This window comes from Helianthus annuus, chromosome 11, assembly GCF_002127325.2.
Source record: "Helianthus annuus cultivar XRQ/B chromosome 11, HanXRQr2.0-SUNRISE, whole genome shotgun sequence".
In the NCBI taxonomy this organism is placed as follows: domain Eukaryota; kingdom Viridiplantae; phylum Streptophyta; class Magnoliopsida; order Asterales; family Asteraceae; genus Helianthus; species Helianthus annuus.
The window spans coordinates 11,684,582-11,697,333 of record NC_035443.2 but is presented as its reverse complement, the minus strand read 5'-3'; the positions used below and the strand labels follow the sequence as shown (position 1 = coordinate 11,697,333).

At 32.8% G+C, this 12,752-nt stretch overlaps 2 long non-coding RNA genes across 2 annotated transcripts in view; one reads left to right on the top strand and one right to left on the bottom strand.

Annotated features, from left to right (window-relative positions):
* The first annotated feature begins 434 nt into the window (after nt 1–434).
* On the top strand, nt 435–2,426 carry LOC110891768. Its single transcript, XR_002565545.1, has 3 exons — nt 435–520; nt 1,935–2,105; nt 2,234–2,426. It is a non-coding gene; the product is annotated as an uncharacterized LOC110891768 (long non-coding RNA).
* Nucleotides 2,427–9,267: 6,841 nt separating this feature from the next.
* Nucleotides 9,268–12,752, bottom strand: part of LOC118483878 — a 45,818-nt gene continuing 42,333 nt past the window's right edge. The window contains exons 2-3 of the long non-coding RNA XR_004872012.1: nt 9,398–9,477; nt 9,268–9,323 (exon numbers count right to left, since the gene is read on the bottom strand). This is a non-coding gene — a long non-coding RNA (uncharacterized LOC118483878). The remainder of the gene's footprint in view (nt 9,324–9,397; nt 9,478–12,752) is intronic.

Genomic DNA, 12,752 nt, shown 5'->3' with positions numbered 1-12,752 from the left:
CCCAAGCACAATGACCGTTCAAATCGAATTCCCCACTATAACACCCGGTTATTATCGATGAAATTCTAGGTGACACGTGTCTTGAAACCATCCTCATAACTAACTAAGTTGAATTAAGGGGTTAGAATTAACAAAGCATCATAATAGAAAGTTTACGGCCTTGAAATGTCAAAAACCATTTTTTTGTCTCGCTAAACGCTTGCAAACCGTATGGTGAGGGATGTCTGAAAGTAGTAAAATCGCTGGCAGCAAGCATTTCACCATTTTTGGCCACCTAGCTCGAATTTTGCCACCTTTCTTCTTCTGGTTATGACACCTAAGGTGACACGAATCACTCATCTAAGCACCCTTGGACACTTGTCCACTCCCCATGCATCCTCCGTTTCTATAAATAGCACCCATGAGCTCCATAAATCTCATCCCAAACTCAAAAACAGTTCACTCTAAAGTCTTGTGTGAGTTTCTTGTTCCTGCTTTGCAAGCTTCTCCTCTAGTCTTTTGAGGTCATCTTCTGAAGTTGGTAAGTCCCTTTTCATAAACCCTTTCATTTGCAATTAGTTTCGTAGCTTAATCCATTCGAGTGTAATTAATTTCAAACACTTTGACCATTCTGTTTAACCATCAAGTTCCGGTCACTTGGTCAACCGTTTTCAAATGAAATTTACCCAAATGGTCTTCATTTTGTAGGGAATAAAACCCTTCATTTACATCTTGTGATCATCATGTCTAAGTGGTTCAAACTGACAAGTCAAACCTGAATTTTGTAAATGTCAAACTCAACTTTGTTTAACAATATATATTTACCAATTTGTAAACACATGTAATGTGATATTTTAGAAATCAGAACCGTTTGTAAAACATAACAAAAACATATTTTATCATGTTTAGCTTGTCACGAACCCGTTTTCCCGTCCGAACCCGTATTTACGCATCTGGTTTCCCCGATTCATTTATTGTAATGGCCATAATTGCGGGGTGTAGGCATACACTTGATCATTCACAAAATATGGTGTGTATATTGATCAAAAACTAGCTCTGTACTAGTTCCCGAATGTGACAAGCATGTAAAACTTGTAAATCAAGATACTTGTCCCATGATTAATAAATGTTTTAAAAATGAGTTTGTTAACTGTATTCACCACCGAAAGCTGATGTATTTTTAAAGATTGACTTATAGGTGGCGAACCTAGATAGTATGCTGGATAGGGTCCGGTCTATAGCTTTGGAATTTGCGACTTCAATGGCAAAGACCCATGATGTCTCAAAGTCCATTTTAAAACTTTATTTCGATCCACTTATGGGATACATTGTATCGGATCTTAATACTTAAAGCTTTTAATATATTTTGGTTATTTTTAAATACTAGTACTTTATTTTGTAACTCCCTATTTCCGTTGCGTTGTGAAACTGATATACAATCGTCATGCTAACGCCCCACGTCCGGGCCCCCTAACGAGAAATGGGTGTTGACACCCGCCAAGATGCAAAATACTAAGGTATTTCCGCTATGGCTGCATAGCTAAAAGATAACACTACAACACATTGTAACCAAGTCTTCAAAACACGTACGAATAGTTACATTAAAAGTAAGACACAAGAGTAGTTTTGAGTTTCAGTTTGTATTGTAGCATGCGATATCCTTATGATCGCAACATTAAGATAGGAAGCACAATAATAATAACACCGATTGGTAACAACGATGAAGCTCAGAAAGAACAAAACAATAGCAGGTTGCCAGTCCAATGACCATCTTAGTTTGTTTTCTAGCATACAATATGCACACTATCATAGCCTCTACATAGGTCCAAGAATTTCCAAATTCCATTTTATAAGGAACATAATTATTATAGCACGGAATGGTAACAATGATGAAGCTAAAAAAGAAGAATACAATAACAGGTTGTCAGTCAAATTTATCTCAATTTGTTTTGCAGCACACAAAATGTACATCATCACAACCTCTACATAGGAATCACAATTGTCAAGATACATCGTATGAAAAGATACAACAAAATTAAAAATGAAGAGAAGTTATCGATACCTATTGGCAACCCAAGCACATGACCGTTCAAATCGAATACCCCACCAAGATGCAGAATACTAAGGTATTTCTAGCATGGCTGCATTGTTGATACGCATATAAATATGCATGTTTTTCATATCAAATTAAACCCACTTCCTATTGGTTTTGTTGGAAATACATTTGAAATAGACTTAATTTGGTTATTTTCAGGATGAAACGAACCCAAATCGAATAGCCGAAGCAATTCTAGGAAAAATCAGAAGATCTGCTGAAAAACTATCCTAGCATGCCCCGTGCCCCATCAGAAAATACAACTGCATCTACTGAAGATCGTTTCCAAATTCTAGCCAAGAAAGAAATTAGACACGCCCTGTACCTTAGCCACAATATGACAAAAAAAAAATCTAGGAAGATTTTTGAAGATCTAGTGAGCCCCACAAAGTAGACCACGGGTCGTGTCTAGGATACACGCCCCGTTCTTGGGTCCCAACTATTGATCCGGTTAAGACAGCGCCCCTAGCATTATAAATAGTAGCCTTGGCCTTCATTTTCACTAGCTGAATTCTATTCTTTTCTCCACAACACACTCTTCTTCTACTCACTTTCTTTAATCATTGTAAGCATTAGGAAAAGATAAGAACAATCATTAACTGTAGTCAATCATCTGATGATTAATAAAATCCTTTCAGCTTGAATGAAAACTATTTCCAAGGCCATTCTTGGCTAAAGATCTTGTGGGTGTTTGGGGAAACAAACCCCTTAATGGAGAGTTAACTAAAACAAGCTATGGATCAACAAGAGGGGTGTGTGTATGTGTGTGTGTGTGTTAATGACTTTAAGTAAGATATACTTACTAAAGGCGAGTGAAACATTAGTGTTGCCGCTAGCGCGAACATGTAATCCATGAATTACAATTTTTAATAAAAGTTCATAAGTAGTATTTACAATTTTTTTATATAAGTTTTTTTATAAAAGATCATAAGCAACTCCATGAATTTCTCAAAATCAAGTTCAAGGTTATGTTTTTATCAAAAGGTTGCCATGAAAATACTTTACTGACTTTGAGTTTGTTAAATAGAAATGTACATATTACTTCTTTAAGTTAAAATAGTAATCCCATACGTTCAAATGTTTTTTTATAACATGAGAATCCCGCCAGATTTTTTTCTCTAACCAGTTCGGGAGTTTGGGTTCGAAACCGGTTCAGGTTTTTTAAGAAGGATTAGAACCGATTTTAGCCAAATCGGTTTGGGCTAGAAACCGGGATGGGCCAAAAATAAACCGAACCTTCTAGAAACGACTGGGATTGGGGGAAACTATAATATATTCTGTTTTCCTTTTTTGATTTTTGTAAATTTTTTGTTTTAGGTTTTTCTATTAGTGTTATTTTTACTGTCTTGTCTACATTTCTACTTAAATTGTGTTCAAAATCGGTGTGTCCCCTGCCACCTAGCACGATATATATATATATATATATATATATATATATATATATATATATATATATATATATATATATATATATATATATATATATATATGTGTGTGTGTGTGTGTGTGTGTGTGTGTGTGTGTATAGATAAATGGCAACAAAATTTCCCAATATGTTGTTGTGACATTCTTATTTCTATCTACGGTTCGATATAAACTTTACTCAAAACCGAATCGTGTCAACATGCATCAGGTTTTCCATGTAAAAACACTTTCTAACCAATACACAACAATGTTTTACCAAGATCGTATGTTCTTTAGTTTGTCTACGTACTGATTAAGAACTTACAAAGGAAAATAAATCTCCACCTACATAAAGTTCAACGCTAATGCTCATAACGTCATTTTGTAACTAGGAACTTTATGTTTATCGTTAAGCCACTTTTATGTAATTGTTTTACTTACAAAAAAACTTAAACAAATCTCTCACCTCAAACTTTTATATGACGACTTATTCTTAATCTAAAGATAACTCAATGATTTAATATCTTCCACCGTTTTAGAAACGGGATAGCTTTAATAATCTTACTCTCCTATGGCTCATCCTTGAAGTTTTATGAAGGTTTATCAAATCCCGAACCGAGAAAATATAGATGGCTGGGATTCCATACCAAGTACTAATCACTTGCCACATCAACATGGCAAAACAACAAAATCGTCAATAAATAACTATAGTTGTGTGAAGGTCAAATTTTAGAGAAAACTATGGCAGACATAATAGGCCAAACACGACATGATAATACGCGATGGCTCGAGATGCTAGACACGAAACAAAACGATAACTTAGTGTCACTTTTTCCAAACATGGACATGGCCTGTTTAGAAACAGATCAGCACAAAACGACCTATTAATAATAAACTTGTTTAAGGGCACAATAAATATCACACATTTAGGAACCGACCTATTTAGTGAAATAAAATTGCCAAAAGTTCATAAAATTCTTAATAAACATATAATTTTAACATAACAATCCTTAATATGTTAATCCTTAGCAAGTTTAAAGCAAAAAATTCACAAACGTCATATAATAACATCCATTACAAATATAAATAAGTCGCTAACAAGTTAACAAGTTTTTTACCTTTTTAGACATGAATTTTATCGTGTCCTAAATGTGTCGACCTTTTTAAGACATGTTTTGTGCAAACACAAAACTTGTTATGAATGTGTCACTTGTATTATGTTCACATTTCAGTGTCTGAAATGTTGGAAATTTGGTGAAAATAACATTTTTTACAAATATAGGAAAATGGTTTTTTCTTATTTTGGACTAGAAATAAATATAAGAAATAGAGGTTTCTTTATATATTTATTTATGGGTTTGTGTTATAGGTTGGAAGAGCTTCGTAACGAACTAAACCACGTCCAAAACGGAGCTAAGATGAATGAGATATCGATGCTCAAAGTTTGGTGTTTGAAACATTGAATGCTGAAACAAAAGAGGAAGTGGCACCTTGTCCCACATAGGAAGAGAGATGGAGCTTAAATGGGTATTTAAGTGGGAACTCTCCATCCTTATTGTTTCATGGAAGCACACATTAAGTATACTCGCGAAGGGTGCGGAGCACCCTAACTCGCACTCGCACACACGCGCGCGTGGTGGGGGCGATGAGGCGCAATGTGGCGCTTTGATGGCGCACTTGAGAGCCGCCTTTGTATTTTTGATCACGTGCGCGTGGTGAATCACAGGGGCTGAAAGGACCAAGTGGTTGAAGTGGCGTGCGGGTTCGAGGCGCGTGACGTAGCAGTCCGCGCGCGAGTACACGTGGCATGAAGGCGCGTGGTTGCACGCATGGTGCATGGGCCCTGATGTGACGTGCGCGGCGCACCAGAGTGAGCCAATATGGCGCGACTGGGTGGCGTGATCATATAGGCTCACAGGTGACATGACGCACGCGCATATGGACCTGAGTCAGTGTGGCGCACACGCGCATGAGCGTGCAGACCTGCGCGCGCACCAGTGTGTCTTGCGCGCGCGCAGAAGATTCCAGCATCTAATGACGAAGCAGTTTCAGTTTAGCATTCAAAACTGACGAGTCAACGGTTTTGACTGAGAATTAAATGACGTATTAAATTGCATTGAAGACGTTTAATGCAATTTAAACCTCTCCTTTAATTCCTTTTGACTGTTTCGAATCAGAGGATCTATAAATACAGCCTCATAGTCACTGCAGAAAGACACCATCAACTCAAGAGTACATGCAACTTTCTCCCTACATTCTTCTGATCTTTTTCTTGCAGCTTTCAAGGTAGACATCGGGTTTCTGTGCCAATTCCGGCAGTACGCTGCTTCGGCTGTTGTACCCTGGGAAACAAAACGAGTACTCCTGGGAGACTCGGAATTTGTTTTTAAAGAACCGTGTTAAACACGTGCCTTAGTCTTTGTTTTTCTGCTTCTACTCTATTTTTTATATTTGTTTATTTCAGTTGTAATAGTACTTTAATCTTTTTGCTTTTTTTATTTTTTTGTATTGTAATCAATGAATAAATTTGTTTTATTTTATTTAAATTACAGGATCGGTTCCTACATGAAATTGACACTAGTAGAAGAAAACAATATTGAATTGTGTCACTCTTTTATATAAAAAATAATCGTCTTTTAGTAAAATATTTTTAAAATAATTATGATAACCTATTTTAAGTTTAAAACAGAGTCCTATTATATTGTTTTGTTAGCTCGAGGCGGGTAAGCGAAAAATATAATTATATGCTCATCACATAGATTAAAAAATTACGCATTCCAAGATTGTCATAAGATATATTTGTCTTCATCTTCGTATATAATTATTTCCGAGCATTACTTTTAAAACAACAATTTTCAGATTTTTCAGAATAAATTCATACTAAAGAGAGTGGGGCATTCTTTTGAGGGGCGTCTTCCGACACGTGGCGCCACGTCAGATTAGAAGATTTTGGGCAAAAAAAGGGGAGTGGAGCAACTTGGCTGGCTGGAGCAAATGTCCTATTTTTTTATAAAAGATATACACGTGGCATTGATTGAAAGGAGGGATGTTGAGGAAAAGAAAAGGGTTGGGCGTTCTGTGGAAGACGCCAAGGAGGGGAACGCCGATGGAGGGCTGTGTGTTGGGCATCTTGGGACGGCTTGGGTAGGGGGAGACGCCCCACTCCCCATAGTCTTACGTTTTTACAAGATTTAAACTCTAAATCTTTTAGTTATAAAATACACTCAGTATATCACTTTTGGGATTTTTTGAGTATTATCTAATCAAATTAATAAGTAAGGTTGATTAAAAATGTAATTAGTATAAACTTAATATGCCTAAAAGAGTTCTAAGGGTATACGGTGTGGTAGTTGGCAAAGGGCGGCAAACGGGTTTGCCGATCGGCAAACACCGCTGCCGACCCGATGCCGACGCCGCAAGGCAACATGATCGGGGACACAGCTTGCCGAATCGGGGAAGAGAGGAAGGTGAGAGAGAGGGTATTGTGGGGTGGGGTCCATTCCAATCTCAACCAATCACATATTTTTCCTTTTTTTTAAAAAAAGTTTACCACTTCACCAAATGTCTAAACCATTGCCAACATTTTTCACCAAAGTTTAAACACTTTTCACTAATTGACGTGGTGCACTCTGATTGGTTGATTTTTTAATTTGCCACTCTCAAGTGTTTAACCACTCCTTAGAGCATTCACATCCATTCCACTAAATTGTGTGAGTGGGGTTTTTATAATATGAAGAGTATAAAAAGTGGTTGTGAGTAGAGGAGAGAGAAAATGTTACTGTTCATCTGTATATTTGAAAAGACACTGTTCACACCCTATAATTTTTTAATATATTTTGAAAGTGGTTGTGAGTGAAAGAGAGAGAAAAGATAATGATAAAGGTATAAAAATATATTATTTAATTGAAAAGGAGAGAGAAAATATAGTGTATTTTAGTGTAATTTAGGGTGAAAAAAATGGTGAAATGGATGTGAATGCTCTTACACCCTAACGTACAAGATTAAAAACATGCCCCTTCTCACCTTTTCATTCAAATATAATTTTATCAACTTTTTAATAATCACAATTAACTTTTTTAATAATCACAATTAACTTTTATATATTTGAGACTAGCCTAAGACCCTGCGAGCTTTGCGGGTGGCTAAACACCAACAAAACACATAAAATAATTTAAACGTAGAAGCGTTAAAGTGTGATTTGTTAAGCCTAATATTTTGAGACGGTTGAGCACGTCCCAGTAGTACATCTACATAATGTTCGTTACAAATTAAGTTTTTGTCAACTAAACCTTCATGATGTTTTCATGATGTCTTCTTTAACTCCACTATCGCATTCATCCTCTGACATTATCAATTCCAATCAGGACGACTTAGAATTTAAAGCTCTATTGCTAGATTATTAAAAAGAGTTAATTACTGTTTTCGTCCCAGTGGTTTGTCAAAAATCACTATTTCAGTCCATTAGTTTAAAAATTGCGATTTCAGTCCTTGTGGTTTCACTTTCGTAACCATTTCAGTCCACCTCGTAACCATTTTAGTCCCTGTACTTACAGAATAAATGGATTGAAATGGTTACGAAAGTGAAGCCACAAGGACTGATAATGGTCACGAATATGAAACCACACGGACTGAAATCGCAATTTTTAAACTAATGGACTGAAATAGTGATTTTTAACAAACCACAGGACGAAACAGTAATTAACTCAAAAGAGTTAATTACTGTTTTATATACATGAAATTAATTTGAAAAAATAGATTCTTACTTAAGTGTAAGAACAACTCAAACGGGTTCTTAGAGATATCAACTGGTTGGCTACCCTCCAACACTTGATTTGCTATAAATCCCTTTTACTGTTACAGAAAAAAATAAGGTTATAACCCGGAAATTTTCCGGGTAGGAAAATTTGATTTATAACAAATAAAAGTATAAAAATAACACTTTAACATCTAAAGTATCCTTTTTTCCTTTTCTCCATCATAAATTTTTAATTGGTTTCTTATACTTTCTCTTGTTGTAAAGAGCCATAAAAACATACAAAATCAAGAATGTAAAGTAAACATCTATATTTAGAGCATTTACATTGGAACCTCTATTCTATATTATATAGAGAAAATAATAAAGGAAACAACAAAAATACCATCACATTGGAATTTCTATAATAGAAAAAAAATTAAAATAAAGTACACCTCTATATTTATAGGGTCACATACATTCAACCCTCAATATTATTATTCTGAGTGTGTAATATCTAATATGTTTTTGGAAATCTTCATTTGTACCACAGCCTCACCAATTTTGAAAAGACCCATTTTTAAAAAAAGACTCATTTCATCACAACCTGTTTTAATCGAGTTAATCACAGGTTATCCTCTAAATATCTTTTGACATCTATACATAAAATAAATACAAACAAACTAATCATAAGTCCGTCTTTAAACAATTTTTCAAAGTTTACCTACTTGAGCAATTAGAGATAAATATAAAGCAAATCACCTGTTAGGTAAAAACGGTTGAAATTGAGTTTTTTTTTTTCAGTAAACCAAACTTTATTAATCACCAAAAGAGGCATACAAACAACAATTAAGCTTCCAAAAAAACACCCTAAGATACATCCAAAATACTCTTACCCCATTACACATCCAATCACTTTAAAAAAATTATCTATACACATACACTAACCAAAGTCTAAACCAGAGAAAATGGACCAGATTGAGAGATTGACGCCTATCGATCTGTTAATCATCCACCAGAGAGTGGCCTCCTTAATGTCTTGCACTATTTTAGTTTGAAAAGCATCGACCCCTTTGAAGATCTTATCATTTATCCTTAACCATAGCCTTCATACTGTCATGAGAAATACAATATAAATCGGCATTTTTTTTCGTGGGCGTATCCATACTAATTCTACATACACAAACCTTCCAACATATTGATTTAGCGAAGATACGTGAAGCGAACAAAAGACAGGAAGAGCAGCTTTTATATTTTTTTATCATACCTGTAATCATTTTATAAATAATGCTATACAAAATTACAGGAAGAGAAACTGTTATAGTTATTTTTTTATAATATCAATCATAATGCTATACACACCTTATCGTAGCTTAAACACATTTCTTCAGATTATGGCCCAATTTGATCAGATTCTAAAAAACGAAGAAAGATTATCATGAGATACTGTAAAACTGGGGTTTAGGATGTAAACCAAATAACAAATTAATTTAGATGATTAGCCTTGCAGAAAACCCAAATCGGGAAAGTTTACCTGAATCGTTAACGAAAAAAATCAGACTCAGATTGGGTTACTCAAGCGGATATTAATCACTGGAATAAGATCGGGTATCAAACATAAGAGCACACATGAGTTGATTAATGGAACAAAATGGTGAGGAGAAGAATATACATCAGTGAATCGAATAGAGATCAATTTCCCATAGGATCCCATTTAAGATATATAGATATAGATAAAGAACGGTGCAAGATATACCTTTCCTTCAGCTTCTCATAGGATCCCATTCAAGAGTTCCTTGTAGGGGAATGAGTCTGAAAGAAGCTCATCACCTAAAATTACAAAACATAATTTGAATTAGATATGCAACTCGAGTACAAAAACAATAGTATAAGAAGACTCGAAGCATTCCTAAAATTACAAATAATATAGTCAAAGCATCTCATAAAAAAACATCAAGATTTCAAAGCGTTCAAAATTTAAAATCAAACACAATAATGGTTTATTTCAAAATTTAAATTTAAAATAATGATTGACTTCAAAGTTTAAAATTTGAAAATCAAATCACTAATATCCAATCCCGTAAATCAAGCAAACTTATTAGGAAAGTCTAACTTTTCAAATTTAAATTCAATTTACAGATTCGAAATTTAAAATCAAACACATTAATGGCAAACTTTCAAATTTAAATTTAAAATAATAATTGACTTCGAAATTGAAAATTTAAAATCAAACACAATAATGGTTTACTTCAAATTTAAATTTAAAATAATGATTGACTTCAAAATTTAAAATTTAAAATCTGAAAATCAAATCACTAATATCCAATCCCGTAAATCAAGCAAACTTATTAGGAAAGTCTAACTTTGCCAAGCAAAACCAACCGACATAGAAACAAACTCATAAGGGAGGGAAAAAAATATAAAACAAACAAAAGGAGGGGTTCCAAAAAGCGTAAATGAATTTATTTATAGAAACATATAAATTTTCCGGAAATTAATACAATACCAAATTTATTAGTAACTAAAAAATACAGCCAAAATTAAATGAGCATAAAGTATGAAACCAAACATTATACCGGATAAAAAATAGGAAAAAAACAATAAAACTAAAATTTTTGATTAACATGTCCGACGAAGTTTAATAGTCCGGCAATGGCATAAAATTTAGGGTTAACCATGAAAAAATAAAAAAAAAACAAAACAAAAGAATCATTAATACATATTAATACAATACAAAATTTATTAGTAAAAAAACAAAGATTTTCAAATTTCAAAAAATATCATAGTTTGATTTGGCAAAAAAAAAAACAAAATAACTTAAAAATTATAGAGATTAGCATAAATGATGAAAACTATCATTATACCGGATCAAAAAACACCAAAAAACGCTAACATTAAACTTACCTCTTGTGTTCGAAGAAGATTCAGACTCCTGCAATTGCATAAAAATTAGGGTTTATCATGAAAAAACAAAAAATAAAATAAAAAAATCAGTAAGAGCATCACTCTTTCAAAGACATCAAGAATAGATCCATTAATAAGATTAGATTCGAAAAATTTAAATCATCATCAGCAACACAAAATACAGAAAAATGATAAAAAAAAGTGCGATTAAGCATTTAAAATACATAACAATCTAATCTAGTTTACATACCTGCAGAATAAGTGGAATGATCTAGAAAAAAAGAAGAAGAACAAATTCTGAGAAACTTGAAAATTAATGTGATTGTCGAAAATTATGGAAACTAACACAAAATTTGGAAGCAATTAAAATTTTAATATAAGATATCTTGATAAATTTGGAAATACGTTACAATTTAGACAACTTTAATAAGTATCCATAATTGATATAAATTTCAAAAATTCAAATTTTGAAATAATCAGTCAAAACAATTTACCTAAATAGTTAAATATTATTTAAACTTAAATTCAAAACCAAGAAGGTTAATAAATTCATAATATAATCAATATCTAAATGATTGTGAAAAAAAATCAATCACAAAAAATACAGAAAAATGATTAAAAAAAGTGCGATTAAGCATTTAAAATACATAACAATCTAATCTAGTTTACATACCTGCAGAATAAGTGGAATGATCTATAAAAAAAGAAGAAGAACAAATTATGAGAAACTTGAAAATTAATGTGATTGTCGAAAATTATGGAAACTAACACAAAATTTGGAAGCAATTAAAACTTTCATATAAGTTATCTTGATAAATTTGGAAGTACATTACAATTTAGACAACTTTGATAAGTATCCATAATTGATATAAATTTCAAAAATTCAAATTTTGAAATAATCAGTCAAAACAATTTACCTAAATAGTTAAATATTATTCAAACTAAAATTCAAAACCAAGAAGGTTAATATATTCATAATATAATCAATATCTAAATGATTGTGAAAAAAAATCAATCACAAAAAATACAGAAAAATGATTAAAAAAAGTGCGATTAAGCATTTAAAATACATAACAATCTAATCTAGTTTACATACCTGCAGAATAAGTGGAATGATTTACAAAAAAAGAAGAACAACAAATTATGAGAAACTTGAAAATTAATGTGATTGTTGAAAATTATGGAAACTAACACAAAATTTGGAAGCAATTAAAACTTTAATATAAGTTATCTTGATAGATTTGGAAATACGTTACAATTTAGACAACTTTGATAAGTATCGATAATTGATATAAATTTCAAAAATTCAAATTTTGAAATAATCATTCAAAACAATTTACCTAAAGAACGATAAAGAAGACTCAAAATAACACTAAATCTATGGAAAACGAACCTGCTTGCAATCGATTGGAAGAATGATCAGCTCTCTAAAGGACCTGTTGTCAAGAAAGACATCACAATTTTAAGGATTTAAATAGAGAATGATGGATGAAACATTGCTTAAGCTTAAAAAACAATCTGTACTATAACCTTTCTGGTATGCCAAATCATCACTCCCAATTGTTGAACTGTAATAGTGTCAGCAAACAATGTCACCTCTGACAATTACTCAAAATCTACTTCAATACGTGAATTTAA